This window comes from Canis lupus, chromosome 31 (assembly GCF_048164855.1).
Source record: "Canis lupus baileyi chromosome 31, mCanLup2.hap1, whole genome shotgun sequence".
In the NCBI taxonomy this organism is placed as follows: domain Eukaryota; kingdom Metazoa; phylum Chordata; class Mammalia; order Carnivora; family Canidae; genus Canis; species Canis lupus.
The window spans coordinates 22,190,080-22,216,125 of record NC_132868.1 but is presented as its reverse complement, the minus strand read 5'-3'; the positions used below and the strand labels follow the sequence as shown (position 1 = coordinate 22,216,125).

Genomic DNA, 26,046 nt, shown 5'->3' with positions numbered 1-26,046 from the left:
ACCATGGAAGAGATAAAAAGGCATTCATGGAGAAACAGGTGCATCTAACGCATCTGCAGTATAATTTACTGTGTTGTACCAGCCATAATCTCTTAGCTTTGACAGATGTATTTGGTTATACAAGATATTACTTTTAGGGGAAGCTAGGTGAAGGCATACAGGGACTCTGTTACCAGTTACTATTGCTAGTTACTATTTTTGTAACTCACCAACAGCAACATGGTAAACATTACCGGGGATGAATACCCTCAGGCTGCTTCCAGCCAAATTGAAACTCTTGTCAGGAAAAAGAGCTGACAACACTGAACAACAAGAAAAGACATTACACAAAATGATTTCTCGCCTTGTATTGTCCTTATAATAAATTAAAAAGTATCTCAAATGCATTTGATTAGTTAAAAGGTTCACTGGAAGCTAGGAATTAACTGAATTAAAGATATTTTTAAATTATAAATAAAGAAAGGAACAGAATGAGAAAGACTGGCTTTGCCAAAAAGTAAATTATAATTGAAAATTTCCCATTTTTGCTATTTTTTAAATTTTATTTTATTTTTGGACCAGCAAAAGATAGAGAATCATCTTCCCAAATCATGGTTGAAGGTTTCAGATAGTATATTGTCCCTATTTAACTGACGTTAAGGGAAAAAAGTTCAGCCAACAACATTCACAGGGTTTCCAGAGATTCAATGTATCTAGACCTTTTCATTCCCACCCCAAGTGTTAGTGAAACTATATAACCTAGCCTGGGAAAAATTATTTTCAAAAAATCAGGATACATTTTTTTTTCTCCTCAAATCTCTCTTTCAAAAGTCAGTTCATTTTCAATTCAGGTTACCTGATTCAGCAAAACCAATCAAAGATCAAATAATAAGAAAAATTCAAGTCTACCATCTTGCACAGATGGTAGACTATCTATCTACCCACGTGAGTGGGTTGGTGGATGGATGGTTGGGTAGATAGATTATAGATAGATGATGAAAGAAAAGAAAAAGAAGAAAAGAAAAGAAGAAAAGAAAAAAAAGAAAAGAGAGAAAGAGAGAGAGAAAGAAAGAAAAAAAGAAGGAAAGACAGAAAGACAAACCAGAATAAAAGCTAGAGTTATTCAAGCCCAATTTATAAGCTCAAGTCCTCTGCTAAAGGAAATGGACTTTTAAAAACATTTTACTCCTTCCTGAACCCTCAACACTCTTAACAATAATATCAAAATATTTGCCAAGTATTTTTTTCTCATCCTACTTTTAGAAAAATGTTTGCCCTCCAACAAAGGTAGTGAGCATTACAGAAATCAAGCTAGGGAGATCAACATTTTTTGGATGAGCAAACAGTAAACCAAAAAAGAGAAACAGAATGACCCACTTGCCTCTTTCCCATCAGAACCCTTCTTAAACATTCCTTCAGATATTCAGACTTTAAATTAAAAGGCAAAACCAAAAACAATTTTTTTAAAAAGGCAAGTACTGTGAATAAAGTACCACACTAAATAACAGAATACAAAGACAAAGAATACAAGGCACTTCCTGGCCCTTTGTTCTGATAGAAGCTTTGGAACTGCTTCCATCCGACTCTGAGGGCATCTGGCAGGCCTTCTTGGACGTGGCTCTTCTCTGAGGGCACGGGTTTCCCTGCAGCCTCTCTATCTGCACCCTCCTGACCCCCTACACTCCAGATACACAGGGTTCAAAGCCAGTGCCAGCATTTTTTGATGCCTCTTGTCACCTCTAGACGATAGCTCCACTGTCACACAACCAGACTCTAGCCTCCTCCTCTTCCACCTCTAATTTTTGCTTTTACTTCTCCACTGAGACTCCCAATTCCTTGGATCTACCTTTTTCCCCTGTGTGCCAACCCCTCGTGGCAGCCTTTTTCCCTGGCTCAAGGTGGAGCCCATATATGGTAACATTTCAGGCTTTATTTTAGTCCTTCATCTGAACTACCTTCCCAGCTCTCACACTCAATTGTGCATTCCATAAAACCCTAAGAAGCTAGGATACCAATAGTGCAAAAGATCTTCAGTGATGACCCTCTCAATTTATAGGGTAGAGTTAATTAAGCATTTCCTTACTCATTACCTCATTTGATTCCCGTGACTCTGTAAGTTAGACACAACATAATTGGATGCCCATTGAAGAGAAGAGGAAACGAAGATGCAAACGAAGAAGGGAAGTAATATCTACCAAGATTTGGGGCACTGCTACCAAGGTCTGGAGCACGGCTGCAATCTGAACCCAAATCTCCTCACATGTAGCCCAGGGTGCTTTCCATCATCACCCCATGGATCTGAGGCTCTGGGATCCCATGAGCAAAAAATGACACATCAGTAATGGTGAGGACAAATCATTACCCTACACCAGAATTAAACTAGTATTTTTACTTGACTTAGAAAGGGGGAAATTAAAAAAAAAAAAAAAAACTAAAAAAAGTTCTCCAACTGATTCTGGTAGAGACGATTAGCAGAAATATCTTGCAAAGAACGTAGGTGTCCTGGAAGACTCATCGCCGTCATCATTATAATTTCTAATCATGCTGTGTGGGCAGGTGTCCGTGTAGCAGAAACACCACTGGCACCCAGATTAGCAGTTTCATCGGGAGACTAGAAACTAAGTCTGCAATTCTTAGACCTCAAAGTCTGAATCACAGCTTTCCCCTCAGGGATCAGCAAATATGCAGTCTGTGCCTTAGCAAGGGCTGTTGGGCCTGCCACGAGAGGTAATCAAACACCAGGGCCATCCAAAAACACACACAGTGGAGCAAGGTACAGGAAGCTTCCTGTGAGCCTGGAAATACCACTAGATTCAGAAACAGAAGGCCAGAGTTGTATTCCCACATGATGGCTCTAATTCACTGAGTAACTTTGAATGAATCATTTGCCTTCTTTGCATTTTTGTTTTCGTTCTCATCTGAAAATTGAGAGTTTTTCAACTATTGGTTTTCAAATGAGACATGGGATAAGATCAGGAGGGAAGGCAGCCAGCAGCAGTCTTGGGCTTCCCCTGGCGCAGCACCCTCCCCGCCAACTGCAGCACATCTGTTTTAATCATTTTACCTCTAGGGTTGGGCCTCTCTGTAAGATTTAGCTTCAACAAAGGGGCCAAACCCACAAAAATCATGGGCATGCTATCTGCTAACCTGTCAGCTCTTAACATTCTGATTCTACTCACATATGTTTCTTCCTCAGCTAATCTTTGCAGAGATCTTTTTACCTAGTTTTACTTGATTGGGGGGAAATTGTATTGGTAGATTTTACAAATAAATACATGAATAACATACTCTGAAAATGTAATGTGAAGCATGTCAATATTTTCTTATGCCTCCACATGAGCAGATGCCTAGAGAGAATGGCCAAAGACAGCAGAGAAGAACGAGGGCTGTCACACAAATCCCATAATTATTTCATAGGGGTTTATTTATTCATACAAAAATTTTGCTTAAGCACCTGCTATGTGATAGGCATTATGGTAGTCTCGAAGTGCACAGACAGGTTCTTGTCCGGTGAGGCTTATTCTAATTGGATCTCGCATTTTTTAAATTTACATTAACAAAAAAGCAGAAACAAAAATAGATGAATTAAGAGTCAAGCTCAAACAATTAGAAAAACAACAAAATGAGCCCGGGCAAAGCAAAAGAAACATATTATTGACAATTTTTAGGAGCAAATTAAGAACAGTAGAGCCGATAAATAAGTGCAAGAGCTGTTTTCTGAAAAAATAACAACTAAACTCTGTGAAACTAATCAAAAGAGGAGATAGAGAACTAAAACACAAAACCACAAAACTTTCACTAATAATGTAGAAATAACCATAAACACAAAGGAAATGAAAAAATTGGAAGAAATTATTTAGCTCCATGCAAATCAATTTGAAATAGGTGACTTTCCTAAAATACGATTAACAAAATAACCACAGAAGAGATATAAAAGCAAATTAGTCCAATTAGGATGGGAGAAATATAAAAATTTGTCAAAGTGGAAACAACTCCACCCCTCCAAAAAAGGCACCAAGTCAAGGCAGTTTCACAGGGGAATTCTATCACATATTTAAGGAACAGATCATCTAAGTGGTATTCACACTATCTCAAAAAGAAGCAAAGAAAAAAAAAAAGGTCTCCAAATTATTTTATGATGATTTAAGCATAACTTTTATAGTGGAATTGGGAAATGCAAAGAGACACATATACCCACCTGCACAATTTTCAAATAATCTCAATTAGGAAAATTGATGCAAAAATTGTTAATAAATTATTAACCTCTAAATTCCAACAAGACTAAAAATATAATGCATAAACTATGACTAAGTGGATATTATTCCAGGAACACTAGCATGATTTCATGTTTGAAAAATGTATTTATATATTTCACCAAATTACAGAACAAAAGATAAAAATCTAAGATATTTTCTCAACAAACAGAAAAGGAGACAACACATGATGATTTCCCTAGTTTCCAAAAAAGGTATTAAACATTTAACAGCCAGTCTCTATTTTAAAAATAAAAAACACTCTCAAAAGAGAGATGGACACTTTTTTAACACAGTATATTTCTCAAGCCAAAGCCAAAATTACAATTAATAGGGAACATTTTAAGTATAAGCATTCCCATTAAAGTCAGGAAAAAGAGAAGGACATTCAATCTAATGCTATTTAATATTTACTTTTGTAGAGGTAGCAGATAACATGATTAGAAAAATCTGTAAGAGTTATAAAAACTAGAAAGAAAAATGTAAATTATAGTTATTGCCAGATTATATGATTGCTGAACTAGTAACTCGAAGAAATTCACCTAAAACTCATTCAAATAATGAGATAATTCAGTAAAAGGGGCTGATAGAAAATCAATATACTGATATCAAGAGACTACATACACACCTGTACAAACAGATGATATAACAATTCCATTAGCTAGAGAAAGCAAAAAATACCTAGGAAAATAAACTTAAAAAGAATTATGCACTGTCTACGTGAGGAAAACTTTAAATGCTCCTGGTAACATAAAACAAGACACCAACAACTGGAAAGGCATTGTGTTCTAGGAAAAAGAAATAACATGTTTGCAGTGCATAATGTAAGTGAATAAGTTTAGAGCAATTCCTATGAAAATACCAACAGGACATTATTTTCAGAACTGAACAAATTCATTCTAAAGTTCGTGGGGAAACAAAGCACCTTAAAAGACAGTAAAGTTTAGAAAAAGAGGAACTAATGAGATTGGAGTAGCCCCATCAGATAACAAAACACATTATACAGGTGCAGTAATTGAAAGTATGAAAATCGCGCATGGGGCCACCTGGGTGGCTCAGCTGGTTGGGTGTCTGCCTTCAGCTCGGGTCATGATCCCAGGGTCCTGGGATCAAGTCCCACATACAGCTCCTTGCTCAGAGGGGAGCCTGCTTTTCCTTCTCCCTCTGCCTGTTGCTCCCTATTTGTGCTCACTCACTCTCTCTCTGTCAAATAAATAAATTTTTAAAATCTTAAAAAATAAAATAAAATGGTGCATGTAGTGACACATGAATGGAACAGAAGTTCCTCAAAATGATACGAATTCCTAAGTATTAAGCATTCTTAAGAATCAAGAAATGGAATATATAATAAAGGTGGCTTTTCAAATCAGTGTGGAAAAGATGGACTACTCAATAAATAGTATTTGGACAGGTGGAACCAGAAAATATCAAAGTGGGGGGCACCTGGGTGGCTCAGTTGGTTAAGCATCCAACTCTTGATTTCAGCTCAGGTCATGATCTCAGGATCTGAGATTGAGCCCCTGAGTCAGGCTCCACACTGAGCATGGAACCTGCTTGGGATTCCCTCCCTCTCCCTCTCCCTGCTTGTTCTCTCTCTCTCTCTCTCATAAATAAAATAAAATATAAAATAAAATAAAATTTAAAAAATATATATCAAAGTAGATCCATACCTCATATCTTTTATCAAAATATTATTTCAGTGAATCAATGATGAGAGACAGAGATAGAAACAGAGAGAGAGAGAAAGGGAAAAAGGAAAAACAACCAAATTAAAAACAAGTAAATTGGAAGATATTTTTTTAAATAACCAAAGTGGAGAAGACATTTCAAAGTGTTGCACAAAACCCAAAAACCAAAGATTGAAGAGACTACATAATTTTTTTTAATTTATATGCACATTAAAAAGACATGCAAAATGGTGGGGTGTTGCAACGCCTATCACACACTAAGAATAATTTGTATAGCTGTAAAAAATAAGAAAAAAGTTCAACAGTACAATAGAAAAGGAGGCAAAGGAGAATTCACAAAAGCAAAAAAAAAATGCTTATATCCTATTTAAAAAGATGTTAAAAGTCATTAACAGCAACGGAAATGCTAATTAAAACTGTAAGATACCAGACATAAGACACTGATACAGAAATGATCATACAGCCTTATGATTATATAAAAAAACAAGATGCAGCATGTTCCTCTTTGCCTAAATATCTATAAGCATGGAAATATAACAGACTACAAACTACAAATATATGTTTGTTTGTACCCAGTTTATTTCCAGAAAGAGATACAAGAACTGATAACAGTGTGAGCCTGTGGGTAGGAGAAGTAAATAGAATGAGACCCTGATAGAAGAAAAATTTATTTTTCATTATATACCTGTTCTGTGCCTTTATAAATTCACACTATATTTTTGTGTTCCTTAATCAGTTATTTTTTAGCTTTTCTTAAAGAAAGACTGGACAACAATGCACCAATGAGAACGTCCAATTCAAGGAAAGGGAACCAGCTAGATAGATGGTCTACGTCTTTCCAGCTCTGCCATTTACTGTGGCCTATCAGAATGAGGCTGACAAAGGGGCTGGGGTTTGGAGCCTGATGCAGCTACTTAAGAGCCTTGACTTTGGGGAAGTTCTTCATTCCTACAGTGTCTCAGTTTCCACAGCTTAAAACAGAAAGCTAAAATTTACACCTCAACAAGTTGCTGCCAAAATTTGGTCTGATAACAAATATAGAGCACTAATCCAAGGTGTGGCAAGGAATACATGTTCAAAATAATAATAATAATAATAACTCTTGTGCTGTTTGGTTCATCCACATACATTAAACCCAATATCCACCCCACCCTCTGGTCTCAACTTCCCGTCTCATTGCCAGAACACTTCAGGTTCCCACGAAGAAAGAGCTGAGATTAATAATGACCAATTCTAAACATCAGTCAGGAGAATAACAAGAAAACACATATTTCAACTCTCACATTTCGCTGAGGAATGAGCAGAGGATAGCTGTAGTTAGGGAATTGGTGAAAGAGGTGAAAACTCGAGTCTATTGACCTCCATTATATGGGTTTGGCACCACAAAATTATACACGTTGGTTGGCAAGGAATGGGTCTCTCCCTCAACGTCAAGGGCCTCTCATTTTTCCAGGTTACCTTGTTTCCCCTCCAAGAGCTCCATTTTCACTCTGAAGTGCCTAGAGCACATCCCTCCATCAGGCCACTCTGGCCTCACTCCCTGGTGAGCACCGACAGTCCTGGTACCCACAAGGCCTCCTCTTCAGATTTGCATACACATTAGAGGACAAAATCACTGGGCTGTGTCACAAAAAGGCCATCTTGCCAGTCTTCCAAAAGGGGAGAGGGGAAAGGAGAAAAAAAAAAAAAAAAAAAAACTTTTAACGAAGACTGGATCCTGATAGAACTAAATGTGGCTGCTCTTTCTAGAACCTGATGACTTCACAATGGATGAAGACCATGCATCCTGAGAGCATTGGGTTTTCTTCGCGGTGATGGTGGCAGTGAGGTTTTTGTGTGTTTATTTGGTTTTATTTTTCTTTCTTGCTGTGTTTGGTCTTTGAGAAAGATTCTATTATGGTGGCTATCAATTCTCCTTTAAGGAAATAAGGACAATGGTATTAATAATGAAACAAAAGTACTTTTTACTCTCTGTGGTCTGCAAGTAGTTTCACATTTCACTCCGATAGAACTCCACGTTTTACTAATGTGAAAGTGTGTGGTTTTGGCAATAGCAAAGTTCTTCTAATATTCAACTTTCTGTTGTTTCTTACTTGCAATTTACAGTAAACGAATCCCGACTTTTTCCCCTTTGTCAAAACCAGCCCATTTTTAAGACAACCAGTCCCCCTCAAGCACGGTACTTTTCATGAATATCGCACAGGCAGGAGCCCATGTAGACACAGTTTTCTGCATTTAACTATCTAAAGCATGAAACAAAAATGCCCCAAGTTTGTCCTTGGACTCCACAGAACATGACTGTCCCAGAGAAGCACTGAAGAATGCCCAGTCCTGCCTTTGCTTTTCTCCTCTTTCCCATAGAGTCCTCTCAACCTTCATTTTGGGCTAAATTTGAACAGAGCCATCAGGACTGGTCAATCACCCTGGCAGTAGACTTACTTTGGTTACTTACTTTGGAACTTCTTGAGCAGTTCTTTCACAGGTTCTTAACCATCCTCTCAAGCCTGGTAGACAGGGAATGCCAAGGTTCTTCTCCTCTACCACGTCTAGAAGACACCTGGGCTCCAAGAAGGCAAGTGAATTGCCCAGGAGCCTCCTGCATTAAGTGGCAGGATCCATATTTTATTACTCTAGAGCAAGGGCCCTTTCTACTATTTGTGCTGCCCTGAGGAGAATCGCCTAGAGTTCCCCTCAGCCCTCTGTACATCACTGACTTGTAGATGCTTCTTCATGACACACTATGACTCCATCAGGAAGGCTGCCCATCAGCCTGGACTTGGTGGCACAACTGTTGGTTTTGATGGCTCAAGGCTTGGGCCATACTGGTGCTTAGGCATATTCACTATTACTAGGGTCCATCAATTGTCAGATGCGTCCCAGGCAACCTATTACTAGTCATTGTTAAAGTCCTAACTTTCCAAATGAATTGTTTTTTTATTTAGAAACCAGCACTCTCTCAAAGTTATCCCTATGATACTGTCATTCACACCTTCATTTACCTCCTTAAGTGTAAGATGAAGAGGCAGAGATATGGATGGGTCTATGGTTAATCCACTTAGCTTCTTCCAGCCTTCTCTCCGTCACAGCCCATGATGTGCTGTTACATGAACGTAACCCACTGTCAGAGACTTTGACAAGTAAAGGCTGAGGACTACCGCCATAGATAAGGAGAGCAGAGTGCCCTACAGAAGTTGGCTTTCCTAGAAAGAGAAGATAATATCTAAATTCCCTAATGACTGGGTAAACCTCCACCATCAGTCTTGAATTTGTTCCATGGCCTGACGTTTGGATAACAAAACTCGGAATGCTCTGCTTGCAATCCCTAGCTGCCTCACTAGGAAATTTTGCCCAGAGTAACATGAGTGCGTTAGCTATTACTCAATGTACACACACCCACACCCTCACCCACCCACCCCCTCACACACACACACACAGCTCAGAGCACAGAGCAGAGCCAGTCTAGCACTGCAGATGGCTAAAAATGTTCCACACTGCATTCAGGACAGGTCAGGACAATTTAGCCTATCAGCATCTAAGAGATAAACATGGTCTTAAAAGTTTTAATGAAGTTGGCTTGACCATCACTGTTATCAACTTATCTCATAGGACTAAGTAGGTATTGTTTCTCCCTTCTGCAGTGAAGGACCAATTCTTCAGTCAAATAAATATTTAATGAGCACCCACTATGTGTCAGGCACTAATCTAGGTGGTAGAGATACAGCAAAGAATGAGAAAAGACTAAAAGCAATCCTGGAGCCTACAAAGGTAGAAAATTCACAAACAAGTCAACAAACACATAATTTCTTGAGAGCAATAAATGCTTAAAAGAAAAATAAAACAGGGTATAGGAGATCGGGAGTGTTTAATGTGGGGAGAGGTGTTGTTATCTGTGCGACTTCTAACCATTGATTTGGAGCTTTTAAAAGAATACCCATGCCTGATCTCACCCCCAGACATTCTGATTTACTAAGTTTTGGGATGGGCTTGAGCAACAGTGTTTTTAAGGGTATTTCAGTGATTCTAATTAGGGTGGAGAACCACTGGTATGCTTGGTTTTTAAGGTAAACAGGCCTGAGCTTGAAACCCACCTGTGATGTACCATCTGTGTGATCTCAGGAAAGATACTTAATCTCTTTGAGCTTTGGTGTCCTCATCTGTGCAAATAGGATAATAGTAAGTAATACACACCTTTTTGGGTTATTCTAAGAATTAAATGATATATGTTATATCTAAGGCAGAGTGCCTAGCCCATGGAGACGCCTCAGTAAGTGTTGGCCATGATGTACCGTTATCTTTATTGATTAAAAATATGCATAGGATATGTACAATAGAGGGCTGTACATCCAATTTGGTCCTTTAATAAGTGTTTGCCATGTACAGTGTGGAGTTTGAAGGTGCCTTGTTGTTGCTTTTAAGAGCCAAAGCTGATGTTACTGGGTGAGATCACAAATTACATTTCTTTCCTACCATGAGGAAATTGTCTCTCACAGTGTTTTCTAAAAATTTGAGTGAATTGTCAACATTTAAAGACCTAAAGACCTCACATAAAAATCTGGCAATGTGGGGCGCCTGGGTGGCTCAGTGGGTTTAAGCATCTGCCCTCAGCTCAGGTCATGATTCTGAGGTCTTGGGATCAAGCCCCACGTTGGGCTCCATGTTCAGTGGGGAGTCTGCTTCCCCTTCTCCCTCTGCCCCCAGCCCCTCATGCACTCTCTCGCGCATGCAAATAAATAAATAAAATCTTTTAAAAAACAATCTGGCTATGCATTCCCACAGGCAATAATTGATGAGCACCAAGCAGCTGCCACGTTTTCCAGAGAGAATCCTCTCGAGCTATCCATGTCCCCCACCACACCCCGTAGCTCTCTTCCCAAAATGCACATTGACTGTGGCCAAGGACCAGTCATACATTTCAGTGGCACATCAGCACTGTTAGCTTCTCTACAGTAAAGAGGTGAACAAAATGTTACCTGTACCCAAAACTCCCAAGTAGGAAAAGGAAAGCTAGCTAAAAGGGCTTCGTGTTTCAAGAAGACACTGAAAGTATTTATTTGTGGAAGTCTAGGCTAGTTCTGTATGTTAACTATGCAAATGCAGTGTGTCTGTGTCAAAAGCATAAACTTTGCATGGCACCTGTTCACTCTTTTACATAACTTACCTGGCCCTAGGAGCTTGGCAAACATGAGCTCTGTGACCTCACAATTTTGAGAGGTACCTTCCATTATCACCACTTTCAAAGATGAGGAAACTGAACCTGGGAAAGGATAAATAATGGTCCGGGGGCATATAAATAATACATGGCAAAGTTAGCTATGGAACCAGAACTTTCTGACATCCAAGCTGAAACTTCTTCCACCTAGGGAACTATTTAATGTAATTTAACTATTGAGGAGAACAACAACTAGATGGGACAATTCTTGGAGAGAACACTATCACTGTAGATCAGTACATTTCTCTCTCTCTCTCTGGCCAATGTACTTGCAGTTCATGCCACTAATGGTGAAGACCATCCCAATACATTTCTAGCAACTGGGTCTTTCAGACACTGAGAAATCTGCAAATTACTCCATGAAACCTATTCCTCTCTTTCTTTTCTCCCATGTAAAGATTGTTCCTCTTTTAAATCTACAAACAGATCACAAAAAGAAAACCATGTTACTATACACACATGTATGTGTTGTGTTAACAAAGATCAAAACCAGTGACTGAAATGGAAGGATGAAGACACATTCAGGTTCATTTCAAACACTATCTTTTTGTTAAAGCCTCCCTTGATTCACTTTGTCAGAATTAACCTGCCACCAGAATCTAAAACAGGTTACATGTATGTACCTTAGATCTGTACTTCGGATCCTATTCACGTGTTATATGTCAACACCTCCACCAAATTAGAATTCTCTGGAAAAGAGAATTATCTTTTATTCACTCTCATGTACTCACCACAATCCAGCCCCATCACCAATGTTAAACACAAAACATGGCCCATAGTCAGATGCAAAAATAAGTGAGTAAGTGAAGGTAAGATTGACTACTTTCTAACCATATTTAAGTATATGTCTTTTTAATATTAGCACCCTATGAAGTGAGGTTTTTGTAGGGATGCAGGAATTAATTTTTTTAAACTTCAATTCAAGATGCACACCATCTACTGGAGGAGAAAAATGTACATACATAACCATAATGCAGAAAAAAGTAAAATTAAATCTTCTAAGAGATACAAACAAAAAAAGTTCTGGCAGATGAGAGAAATGTACAAGATATGAAATTTCTCAGAATTTTGCTATAATCTGTATTTTCAGTGGTCAATTAAAATATATCTACCCAAATAAATATGCAATTTCTTTCTCTGATAATTTACTGACATTTCTTTTTTTGAAGTTGCTGACATTTAAGTATCAAAAGAGCTGTTACGAAAGGTCTCAGCCATAATGGGGAATTCAACTTTTTTTCTTCTAAAGGAAGCTTAAAGGAAAGTAGCTTTGTATTTCAGCAATTCTAGAAGAGCTTGACTTCTCTGACAATATAAGTGCAAAGAAACTTGAGTCAAAACACACAAGAAAGAAAAAGATGCTCGAGATATTTCAAGTCTACAATTATTTGCTGAACACATGCTAAGTGCCAGGAAATATGTTAAGCTCTCCAAGGAAACAGAGCTCAGTCTTTATTTGGGGTAACAGTGGGGTACTGGTCCAGGAGAAAACATTAGGATAGAACTTTATGATAAGCAGCATAGAAGAGGTGTAGGCAAAAGGCTATGAGATTCAAGGGGGAGAGAAATTATGTAAATTAGGAATTCTATTGATAAATGTGGCATAGCACTATGAAAAGAAAACTAAATTGAGTAACTTGGCATTTGCATTATAATCCCGGTTTTGCCAATAATTTGGTGACAGAACTTGAGCAAGTCAGTGCCTACACTTCAGACTTCAGTTTCCCCCAACATTAAAAAAGGAGAGAGATGGCCCTCCCAGTGGTCACATTCTATAAACCTGGGTATTAAATTAAATAAGCTTCTGAACTAGAATTATGGCAAGAGAAAGCAAGTGTTCTACTGTGTTGTTTGAATCCATTTGCCCCCTTAGATGTAAGTCAACCGAGAGTTTCAAAAGCAATAAGTCTAGTAGCTACCCAGAATTTGGTATCTTCTTTATATTTTAGATGAATGACTAAATTATACATCGTTTCATCATAAAGGCTAAAGTATAGGACCAATAGGGAAAATATGAAGGCATGTAGATAAGTCAGGTAGGTTTCCACCAGGGCTCCCCCTCCATTCCATGGCATAGAAGATACAGGATAATTCTAGGTCCAACTGCCCTAAGTCAGTACTGATTCAGTTGGTAGGGAAACTAAGAACTTTGTTGCCCATCAGAAATGACCCTCGTATATCTTTCCAAATCACCTCCCACTATTACTTCCTTTCAAATCTTTATTTTATAAACAAGTATTGGTCAGACTTGCTTTATCAAATCAGAAGCTCTAGGGAGGGGACTAGAAATCTGTATTATTAATAGTAAGTGATTACAATCATCAGGCAAGTTAGGGAAATCCTGTTACAGAACATGCAAACTATCATTCCTCACCACAAACGCCTTGCTTCTTGTCCCTTTTGTGTGCTTCTTCTGCCTACCTTGTGCTTCTCCCGTCTCCAGCTGGTGATACACACTTCCCTATCCTTCATGTCCCAGTTAAAATAGCACCCAATTCTACTACCCTGAACAATCTCATATATATATATGAGATGGGCTGTGATTCTTTCTTTCTTTCTTTCTTTCTTTCTTTCTTTCTTTCTTTCTTTCTTTCTTTCTTTCTTTCCTTCCTTCCTTCCTTCCTTCACTTAAATATTTGTAAAGCATCTACCATATGCCAGGCACTACTCTAGGCACTGGTGACATAGCAACCGAACAAGACAAAGTTCCCAATTTTCATGGACATTCTAGCACAGGCGAAGGCAAACCGTGGCCTGCACACCAAATCTGCCTCACTGAATGTTTTTGTCAAATTTTATTGAAACATAGCCACACTCAATTATTTACATATTGCCAATGACAGAGTTAATTATTTTACTCTTTATACTGTAATATTTATATTTACTTTTTATTGTCAGATAGCAGAATGAGTTAGCTACAACAGAGACCATATGGACCTAAATATTTAGGCTAAAATATTTACCATCTGTCCCTTTTCAGAAAAGTTTGCTGACCCCTGTTCTAGTATATCCTTCCCACATAGCACCATGCCTGGTTGACAGTAGGCAATTAATAGATACTTAGAGAATAAAACAAAGGTGGAAAGTGAGAATATGATCATATAAAGCAGGTCCTATGGCAGAACCTTTTTCATGCAGCCTCCATCTTTTGTCTTCATTATACAACACGAATTTCAATCCAGGATGGAACAATATTAGCAATGCTACAGTTCAGCATGATTAAAAAGGGAGGGGGCAAGCTTTCAAGCCTATGGAAAAGTTAAGAACGACATAAATTTGCTATGTCTTCAAAAGTCGTTCCTATTTCAGGCTCATTTGTGACTATAACAGCTGGCCTGGCAAAAATACATTACAATAGCTGTCCTGCTGGCTTTCTAGAGCTTAGAAAAGTTTGGGGAGAGTTGTTTCTGTATTTCATTGGTTTGTTGGCCTCCCTAAGAAGCATCTTATAGAAGAGATCTTTGCACCTTTTGGATCAAGCTAATAAAAAAAAAAAAAAAAAACCTCTAGTTAGGTCGAACACAGAAATACACAGCTGCAGATGAGGAAAACCTCATTCTGTCAAACACCGAAGTCAAGTTTAGAGATTCAATCTTATATCCAATCCTAAGAAATGTCTTCTTCAGCATGTCTCTATGCAAACCCTCTCACCTTTCACAAAACGAACTAAGATGATCTGAAAGCTGTGCTATTTGCAGGCTGCTTTTCAGAGGTGAAGTTACTACAAAACTGGAAGGGGAGAGCTGATACACAGCTAAGGTTTTACAAGCACAGTGTGGTGTGGTTTACTGCAAAAGGGTAACAGCTTTAGATTCAAACAAGTCTTGATTTCACTGAAGCTTCACTACTTGTTACCCCTGTAAATTTGGGCAAATCATTCAGCCTCCACAAGTCTCTGTCTTACATTATGGGAATAACACAAGTGACATCACAGGGCTGATGTGAGATCTGTTTGTGAATTTTATTAAGCAGCTATGATATGCCAGGTAATGGTTAATCTTCATGGTGGGGAGAGAGAAGGAACAAGAAAAGTCTGTCCCCTCAGAGCGTTTACATTCTGGTGGGCGTGGAAAATGTGAGGTATCCAAATAAATGGAGATAGCCAGTTAAAATGTCATAAAGTAAAGCAGGTGGGCAAGGACAGGGCATGAGCTTGGGTGGCAGGGAGGGCCTCTCTCTGAGGTCACGGTGGAATTAGGAGAGACGAGAGCCTGGGACCTCGCAGGAGGGGGCGGGAAGCCACGCAGGGAAGTAAGATAGGTAAGTCCTAAAGATAGGTTAAGTGCAAAGCAGCTTTCTCAGAATCAGAAGAAAATAGGTTTTCTGTAAGAGTTGGTTCCTCCCCTCCCATTTTATCCAGTAAAAAGTGCAACACTGGTCCCCACACCTCAAAAATACCTTTGCATAATAAACTCCCCAAAAGCATTACAATATTTTTTTTTTTTTACTCAATAAATCTGGAAAGATGGCATCTCTACATCTTTGACTCTTTCTTAGTTCAAACGCAAGAAAATTCTTTTCCCTTCTGAATTTACTACTTGGAAGTGATATAATAGCTCTTGTTTATTCTATCTCCTGGTGACTGATTTCTAGCAAAATAATAGTTGAAACAACATTCCCCAAAATGCGTTATATTAACAGCATCCTGATGAGCATCACAGAACGGGTTATCAGGTCAGTTCTGAACATTCCTCCAGATTTCCAAGTGAAATAAAAATGGTCAAGTTCCAGGCATTTTCACTTTCTGGTTCTGGTGCCCTTGGCCCCTGTGTTCCCTTTGTAAAATGCAACAAAGAAACTCATATGCTCCCATCAAAACAGTCTCCATTCATTTCACAGATAGATGTGGATGGGTGAGTAGATGGATGCAGGCAACAGATGAAGGTGGAGAGAGATAAATGAGAGGGGAAGGTGAGAATGGCCAGAGGATGGATGATTACATGGATGACTGGATGGACAGGTGGGAGGGGGGACGGGTGAGCACATGGACAAATGGAGGGATGGAACTCAGGCAAACGTCCATGGCAAAATGCTAAGCAGACATACCAAAACACACACAAAAAAAGAGGCAAAGACATAATTCCATAACAAAAAAATCAATCTCAAGACTGAAATAGAAGCACAATTCCCTCTCCTAGCCTGGTGCTCCTTAAATCTCCATTTAAAAATATCCAAAGGCCTCTCTTCATCATTATATCATCACATCCAAAAAATGTGGTAACTGTAGTATTATATATGTGCCCAGCAACAGAAAGTGGATCCTTTGGGGAAAACAAATTTACCACATCCTCCTAATAAGAGAATATAAAAAAGTATTCCAGAAGGCATAAAACAACTTATCTAACAGTGCAATCGTGAGATTAACCATACTATTTTTCAATGTTTCTCTAATTAAAGTTATGTTAATTAAGAAAACTTGGCCTAATAGATTTTGTTGCAGTCAGAATTTTCTTTAACAATTCTACAGGTCTAACTTTACTTTGCCTGAGATCTTAACTAAAAGTACTGCTCAACTGCAGCCCAATGCATGTTAATTTAGGATGAAATAAAATATGCCAAATTCCTCAACTGCAAAAATAGTGTCAACTGCCTCTCTGCCTTGTTTTAAAGCAAGTTCCCTTCTTGGTAAATAGGAAGCACTGTTTACTGTGCTATGGAAAAATGGAAACAATGATTAAATATATCACAATACATGCAAACGCATTATTCATATGAGACAAACACTATGTAATGATTAAAGTGTATACTTCTGAAGGATGTTCAATGACACTGGAAAATGCTTACAATATAATATATTATATATATATTTATATAATATTATATAAAGAAAACGGGTAAAAATAAATATGTATAACATGACCCCCCATATAGATAGAATATGTATAGATAACAATATTTATACATATACGTAACATATATACATATATATGTATAAATATGTATAAATATAACCACTGTTATCTGTATATCTATATAGATAACTACGGTTCTATATTTTACACATATCTGGTTATATGTAAAATATAGAACAGTAATTATCTTGGATGGTGTGTATGGGTGTTTAATTTTCTTCTCCATACTTTTTGGCATCTTCATTTTCTAAAATGAGTATACTAACTTATCACTGGAAAAGGTTATCTTGTCTTAGGAAAAAGACCAGCACCTGTGCTAAGAAGACAAATAAAAGTAGCTTGTTTGTTTTTTCCATTTACACAGTATTTTCCTATGCATGAACTCATCTGATCCATTCAACAACTCAGAGAGATGGGTTTGAGGATCGCCATCAACAAGCAGGCAATCAAGCTCATATAGCAAAATGGGACAGCACACATGAGTCAAAGTTGCCTGATGCTCTACAGCCTTCTTTAAAATGACCATTCACCTAAGGAAATAACTTGGTCTCTGAGTTGTTTTTCTTTTCCTGACAGGGGTTCTAAAACTCTTGTGCCCCAAAACTATCCCAAAGTACCAACATCACATCCTATCCAATAAACAAATAAACAAAACAAACAAAAAAACAAAAAAACACAAAGAGAAAACCTACACACAAGCACACCTGGGCCCCTGAATATCTTGCCCCACAATGGGAGGCAAGACCCTGTTCTAGAACAACAAATGTGTCACTGTTGCTGTTCTCATAAATGTAGAAAGCCAATTATCCTAATGGGACCAGTCCAATCTATTCAGGAGATGTCCAGGCACAATTTTTAAAAAGACAAAGTCTGACCTAGATAAGGAAATCCGAGACAAAGATTCGAAAGCTGCTTTAGGCGACAGAGGGCTGAGGGCTGAGGGAGGGTTACTGTCAGCAGGGGAAGAAACACCACAGCTCAAATCTAGCTGGTCTTGAGATGACTCACCAGTACTGCTGTGACACCTTCCTGCTCCATTCATCAGACAGGTTTTTCCATCAGAATTTACTGACGGTGTGCTCCCCAGTGAGGTGGTAAGATCAATTCTGCAGTTTTAAAATGGGGAAGATATGACTGCAAAGTTGTAACACTGATTCCACTTAGTACACTCAAAAAAGCCCGAGGAGAGGGTGACCTTCGTTGAAGGGACTCTGGCCCCCACCTCACCTCCCCCTGTGAGCAAACTCACCAGAATTCATCTGTTCTGGATTTCTGACTAAAGAGTTAATGGAGCCTGACAAAATCTGGTGTGTTACTAAAGGTATAAGACAGATTAATTATGTAGGGAATATGTAGAGAGAAAGGCTGGGCCCACTTAGGCTCTGGGGCAAGAAAAGAAGTTGAGTCTTTGTGGAAAGGTTGCAACCTACAAAATAAACTGACTGGCCTTACCTTTGATGGGGCTGAGTGAAGAACTCCTGCCCTCAGTCCCCCTTCTGTGGAAACTTCTAGAGCAGAACCCATAGACACATACATGTAGGAACAAGTGTTGCTGGACAGAATAAATACTCATTATGGGAATGAGCCCGGAGAATAAAAGAAGCAGATGGTCAGGACATTGAGCCTTTGTTCCCTTGCAGCATCATCCAGCTCCCTCTCCAGCTGAGGCCACAACCTTTTAGGAACCCCCTCACTCTCTTCCACGCCCTGAGTATGGCCTTCTCATCCTGGAACCAATGGATGAAGTATCTTTTAAAAATCTTTAGCTCTAAGCAGTGCATGCCATAAGTAAGCTGATAACAGGAGATTTTAGTAAGGAGAGGTGGCCATCAGAATTACCCAGAAAGGTTCTAAAAAATGCAAATGCCCAGGCCCACAGCCAAAGATTTAGGGATGCAGACTGAAAATCTGAATTCTGGTAGAATTTCCCTAACTGATGCCGATCCACAAACTCAGCTAAGAAACTACTGCTCGTTACTGGGCAATTGCCACATTGGGCACTCAAGAGCACCAAAGGTACCTGGGCAAGAGTCCCCAGGAGGATCAAGTGGCCAGTAGGTAACCTGTGTTCATGGTGGACAAAAGCAAAGGGAGAACCAGGGAGTGACTGGAGGGACAGTGAGGCTTCCCAAGGTGCCAGAACGTGGCCTCCAAGAGAAGAGCAGCATAATCTGTCAAACATCTCCCGGAAAGAGGATCTACTTAGAAGCCCAGGGATAAGGTAAACAGGGAAGCTGGGACAGGATTTAGGTTTTGCGGGGATAGGTTTGCAGAAAGACATTCACCCTTGAAAGGCTAGTTAACTGACCTATACAATATATGCAGTTTGTGATCTTGAAAAAATATAACAAGAGGTAAAAGTAGTAAGCATATCCATGGCATATTGCTTTAATATTGTTCAAACAACAGGCTCTGGATAAATCCTAAATTGGAAGGAATCTGTCACAGACCCCCAAATCAAAGACAGATAATCCATCATGGCTACTACATAGCTATGACAAATCTCTTCAGCTAAACAAGGTAGACAGCTTAACTAGGTACATCTTCCTGGTTCCTTTTGAGGTCGAAACCTAGTGCAATTCAGTTGTCTTATGAATCTCTATAAGCAAATCCTATTGTTTCACTTCAATATGAAATCCCCAATATAAAACAAAGGAATAGGATAGCTGATGAAACTTGGTCCAAGTGTCCTTAGATAACAATCTTTATATCCACCTACTGTTTCTTCATTTGTGAAATGAAATAAACTCTTCTCAGCAGTATATAAAAAAAATGCCCTAGAGAGTTCTGAAATAATGAAATACCTAGCTCTAATTGCTAAATTACTGACTTATGTGTTTAAAACCTAATATATATCCCTTTGTTTTCTAGAAGCAACACAGAGTTCCTAACTTACATCATGAACCTCTTCAATTCCTGACCTGCAAGAATCCCTTCTGCTTTATCCAAAATTCCAGACATGGAATTTATCTATTTGATACGGCTGTCCTGTCTCTATCATCCTCATGGAATTTATGTCTTCACTTTATGGATTTCTTTATCCTGTGACCTTCTCCACAAAGAAGTCTGGGAGGGAAGCGAAGAGTCCAATGTCCACATGGGGTTGCTATTTCTGAAATGGGGGCTGAATTTTGCACCACAGACCTTGATGACATTACACAAGGCCTGCTTTCTCCAGTCTGAGTTAGCTAAGAGTGGTCTTCTCCTAACTCTGGGAAACGAACTAGGGGTGGTGGAAGGGGAGGTGGGCGGGAGGTGGGGGTGACTGGGTGATGGGCACTGAGGTGGTCACTTGACAGGATGAGCAATGGGTGTTATTCTATATGTTGACAAATAGAACACCAAAAAAAAAATTTATAAAAATAAAAAAAAAAAAGACTGCCAACTAATTACAAAGGCTGAAGTATACATTTGCAATGTAGAGATCTGACAGCCACCATCTGAAATTAATGAAGCTTAATATCATCAATGGTTGGTAAACTGACCTATGTATCTCTTGATATGTCATGAATTTACATCCCATTTTTAGTCAATAAAGAATTATTAACAAATCAGTCTTAAAAAAAAAAAAAAAAAAGAGTGGTCTTCAACTGATGTCTCCCAAGGAAATTAAGCAGCCTGAATTGTAGCCTGAATGACAGCATTTTCTGCTTGGAAAGCTGCCCCTCCTTCCCAAACTATGGCCCTGTCTTACCCTTCCAACTTCCCATTTTTCTCCTAAAGGAACCATGTTGGGATGTGGGTGAGGGCTGAGGGTGAGGAGCCTGGTGTTAGCAGAACACCTTTCTATCTCCCCTTTGGCCTTGTCAAGCAGACCATCACCTCCACCAGCCTTGTCTCCAGTGGAGGAATGAGTGAGTTACCCAACTGTTGAGTATAGAGAAGGAACGGAACATGTGCCACTCAGCCCCTTGCCCCCGGGCTTGGGATTTACCTGATGGCTGGAAGCAGACACCCCCTGCTGCTCAAGGTTAGGGATTTTATAGGCATAGTGCCCTACTGGGGAGCTGTCACATACAGGGGTTATCTGAAAGGAAGAGGGAAACTCTGAATTAGGGATGCCGCAGACATAAAGCCCCTTCTACAACCTAGTCGTTGTCTCCAGCTGACTGACTGATGCACTACTTTCAACTAGGTTCTAGATAGGTAAAAAAGAACATGAGGCAAGATAGCAAAGGAAGCCAGGACTGAGACTTGGGGGCCAAGGCAGAGGCTAAGTTCAGTTTTCATTAGCCTCCTCAGGCCTGGACATACCACCTACTCTAACCACACAGATGGCACCCTCATGGCATGGGCACACAGGGCCTCATACTCTTCATTCATCCTCAGGTACCTTCCCAAGCCCTCACCTCGCCCTGCCCTAATCCCCCACCTTCTCAGATGTAGCCAACCTCAGGGATTATTTTCTGTGCATTATCCCTTCCGAGCTTTTAGTCTTTGATGCTCGGCCTAAGTTCCCTCGTTGTCAAGAGCTGAGTCCCCTTCATCTCCATGGCCTCATCCTTTGGTAAAGGTTAACTAATGTTTATTGAAGACTTATTACTCACCAAGCATGAAACTAAGGGCATTAAATATTATCTCATTTGAATAGATACAGGAAGTGGATATGGTTATTCTCTAGAAGGAACAGGATCTATATGCTCAGAAAGGCTCACTCTTCTGAGCGCATCTTGCCGTCTCTGGTCTAACTATGGGGATGCTTGTGGAGGTGAGGCAAAAGAGCAGGGACAGGAAGTGAGAACCAGGGGGCTAAGTTCAGTTCACAACTAAGGGTTCTGTTTTCCCTGCCTTGGTGTTCAGCTATAGAGCCCCTGGGTTCAAGGAGAAAAAGAATTCTCACTTTGAAAAACAAGAAGAGGGAGAAAACAAAAGTCCATATGTCATTGCTCCATGAAAGGCCTCATTGCTCAAAGTGAGCAAGTCTCCCCTCACCCCAATCCTTGCTCTCTGAAAACAGAGGCCCGGATGACTGTGGTTGTGTCACTAGATTTATAACAAGCCCAAGGACTGCTAGAATTGGAAGGCCCAGACCAGACCCGCTCAAATATAGCTGAAAGCTTTCTAGTAACTCCAACCGTGCATGGGGGATGAGCTGCTCAGAGAAGTGAGTCACTTACTGGAATCTGTGCTGCCTGCATTACTCAGCTGATATTAATACACCCACTTGTTCATTAAAGTTTAATTGGAGTTCATGTGAATTGGTTTCACCGGATACTTAATCAAAGCGAAGTGTTTGTGTATGAACTGTTCCCATACAAAGCTAGAAAGCACCACTTTCCTCCAGCGCCTGCGTACATCCACTGGTTGCTCTTACAACTCTGTTAACACAGTCCGAGAGGGGGGAACAATGATCATGCAGGAGGAGCAAGGAAGAGCTGTCCAGACAAACACAAAACTAGAGTAAATGAAAAATGCTCCAAGAGGCACAGCCTCAGTTGCCTAACTCATCAGCTACTGCCTGGCATCGGCCAGGACCTCAAAATTCTCCTCCCAAATAGATCTCGTTCCCGCCCAGGGCTCATTATCAAAGCTACAGGGCTCCTTCTTTCCCCGGGCACCTGTCTTCCAGGCATACATCTTTATTTTTAAGATGGGTGGATAAGGAAATTAACCATCATTCAACATAATCACACATTTCTCTTGTACTGACAAGCAAACCATGAACACAATCCCAAACGCCTATTTATACAATCAGGGCTGTCAGTACCCTGTTATTTCTTATCGGATATCTCACTAATCAACATTTCTGGAAGTATAAAATTTTAAAGCTCCTGAAAACATTGTGCATGGATTTGGAGGGAGGGTGATAGATTTCCAGTTTGGTAGCTCTGGGTGTTGACCAAATTTTCGGTAGGCATGGTCTCCATTGTTAAGGAAGCATGGCTTCTGGGCCCCTAGCAAATCAAGATGAGTGAAAAACTTGGTACTCACTATTTGATTCACTGAAACAAACTTCCGAGGTTGTAGACTGAAAAGCAATCTCCTTTCTTTTTAACTGCTTTATTGAGATACAATTTCCAAGCCAAACAATTCACCCATTGAAAGTCTGTCATTCAGTTTTGAGTATACATAGTCACAGAGCTGTACAATGATTGCTGCAATGTAACGTAAAAATATTATATTGCCCAAAAAAGAAACTCATACCCATTGGAAGTCTCTCCCTGTGCCCCATACCACCCCTGCTGACAAATACTCATCTACTTTGTGTCCCCCTAAGCCCTATGGATTTGCCTATTACGGACATTTCATACAACTGGGATCATATAATATGTGGTCTTTGGTAACTGGCTTCTTTTACTTGCCATTAATGCTTTCAAGATTCATTCATCTGATAGTTTATATGAGGACTTTATTCCTTTTTATTGCTGAATAATATTCTGTTTTACAGACATACCACATTTTGCTTATCCATTCAGCAATCTACCTTCTAAAAATAAAAACAGACCCCCATCTACACCAGAACAGCGTATTACTTAGCACTCAGTTTGACAGATCATCTCCTTATTCCCTCAATGATCCATTCATGATTATCCCTTCACACATGTAAAGAAAATGACCCTGTGGGAGGAACTTCTTAAATGTGGGAGGAGGTTGGCAGAGACTTGCAGCATAAGCCATTCTGAATGGAAAACTCATCAGGACGACCCATCTGTGCATTGTTTCACAGTTTAGGAAGCATCCTCACTGACATGATGCAGCTAGATTGTGGCTCCCTACAGAAGTAGCTGTGCTATCTCTATCTCTGACTTCCCCAAGATGCCGAGTAGAGCTTGGAATACACTGTAAGGAGCAACACTCACAACTGTCTCTCTCTCTCAAGAAAAACTACTTTTTTCAGCTTAAGATATGACCCCACTACTTCGTAATAAGCACCTACTATGTGCCAGGCACATTCATGGTGATTAAGAAGATATGACACCTGCTTTCCAGGAGTTCAGAATCTAGCAGAAAGGACCAAATCAACACAAGATGGAAAAATTAATGTCAGATTAAACAGCATGAATGGTGTGAGACAAACTCAGAGAAGGGAACCTTCAGCCTGTTATATATCTCACTCGTCATGCTAGTGATTTCATTTTTTAACCCTGTGCAAGCTAATTATTATGTAACAAGCAAAGATGGTAGATTTTCTTGAATATCGAGAATTCATAGCTATGTGTTTCCTGAAAAGGTACAAGTGGGGGTATAAGAGCCAACTTCAGCACCCACATCAGTACTATTACCAGATAATGTAGACTTAGGAAACCATCAGAGATGGGAAGTAGAGAGTCATCTGTCCAAACCGAAACTTTCTGCCTCCTTCTAAAGCGGCCAAGACACTGTCAGGAAGCTGGCAACTCAGAAGTTGCCGTCTAAGAAACCATGTAGTGTGAAGGAAAGTAATAGGTTTCCAAAATACATGTAATCTAACCCATATTCCGATACATGAGGCTAATAATACAGCACTGGGCTTATTTGATGCCATGTGTCTAAGGGACTCAAAGACATTTGCCAAAGATTTGATTCAGTCCTTCCCTCCTCCCAAATAAGGGTAGCATTGACTCTCAGTCTTTATGAAACTCAACTGCATCTTCCAGTACTCTGTTCTGTATTCAAAGAACATCCTCGAGCTTCCAGATAAAGGCACCTCACAATCAAAACTAAAAGTCCATCTCATGCTTCTGATTTTTGGAGTGTAGACATGTTTACCCCCTTTGGATCCAACTCATGGAACAGACAAGGTTTTCATGCAAACCAAAAACAACGAACTACTTAATGTAGAGCTTCTTGCACTTAAAATTTCTACCAGCATGAAACCCTCCAGAATATACTCAAGTTTGCACATCAGTATAAGTATTCCTCTTTAAATTCCCACAGCGAGTTCTCACATCCTGTTTCCTAATTAACTCACGCAAAAGAAGACTTTTACCCTCACCTCTACTGTTCATTAACAAGTTTCAGGAAAGACTTTGACATTTGATTTCTGAAAAGCACATGCTGGTTTACAAGAAATCCTAGAGATTCTTTGCTATTTATACTTGGGGAGAAACAAGTCATGTCAAATCATAGTTAACTTTTTAACCAAAAGAAAAAAAAAAGGCTAATTTTTTTAGATTTATTACATGTCTATCTAACCTGGGTAGTGCTTGGTAAGAATGACCTCATTACACTCAAATCAGGGTTGGTGAAGCAGAAAGCACCCGAGAGTTAGAGATTCAGGGTTTGCATCCACCACTGCTTAGAGAAAACTCACTTCATCTCTCTGAACCTCAGTTACATCATCTCTAAAAGGAAAACAATAAGCTGTGCTACTGCCTACTTCACAGGGATGCCATAAGATGCACATAAGAAAATGTGTTTTTAATGTCTTTGAGAACTATCAAGCTCCACACACAATGTAAGGTATTATCTTAACGTCCTTTCCTATAAAGACATTTTTAAATGACATGAACAAACATTTTTGTCTTTCTGTTTCTATTTTGAATAAGCCAAAGAAACACCCCCAAAATTAACCCTACCAATTCCTGGAAGCTTCACACACACACACACACACACCACACGTTTTGTTAAGAAAACTGCTTCTTAGGACAAGCCCAAGAAAGTACAAGATCCTGAAGAATCTTCTGCCTTAGAGACATCCTCAGCAGCATGACTTTAACATTAAGTGTCTTTTAGTTTATTCTGATTTTCTGAAGGTGGGCGCAATATATTAAGTGTATCACCTTTCAGGGGCAGCTGGGTGGCTCAGTCAGTTAAGCATCTGCCTTCAGCTCAGGTCATGATCTCAGGGTCTTGGGATTGAGCCCTGCATCTGGCTCCCTGCTCAGCAGGGAGTCTGCTTCTCCTTCCACCGCCCACCCTCCCGCCCAGCCATACTCTGTCTCTCTCTCTCTCTCTCTCTCAAATAAATAAAAATCTTTAAAAAAAAAAAAAAAGTATTTCACCTTTCAAAAAGTGGAATAAAAACTCCCAATCACCTCCTTCTGGTGCAGGAGAAATGGTCTCAGGAAGCACAGCCCCAATATATCAATGCTTTCTACAGAGAAGGAAAATAAGGGACAGCTCTAAGGACACAAGCCAGGCAC

At 39.5% G+C, this 26,046-nt stretch overlaps 1 protein-coding gene across 12 annotated transcripts in view; it reads right to left on the bottom strand.

Annotated features, from left to right (window-relative positions):
• Nucleotides 1–26,046, bottom strand: part of LPP (LIM domain containing preferred translocation partner in lipoma) — a 670,528-nt gene that overhangs the window by 518,898 nt on the left and 125,584 nt on the right. For 2 of the 12 annotated variants that reach the window (XM_072807801.1, XM_072807805.1), the window contains exon 1: nucleotides 7,379–7,600. The exons of 8 other annotated variants lie outside the window; for them this stretch is intronic. The gene's annotated coding sequence lies outside the window, so the exon portion shown is untranslated. Of the gene's footprint in view, nucleotides 1–7,378; nucleotides 7,601–26,046 lie in introns of those variants that run through there. 2 more of the 12 variants (XM_072807807.1, XM_072807813.1) reach the window with 1 other exon arrangement.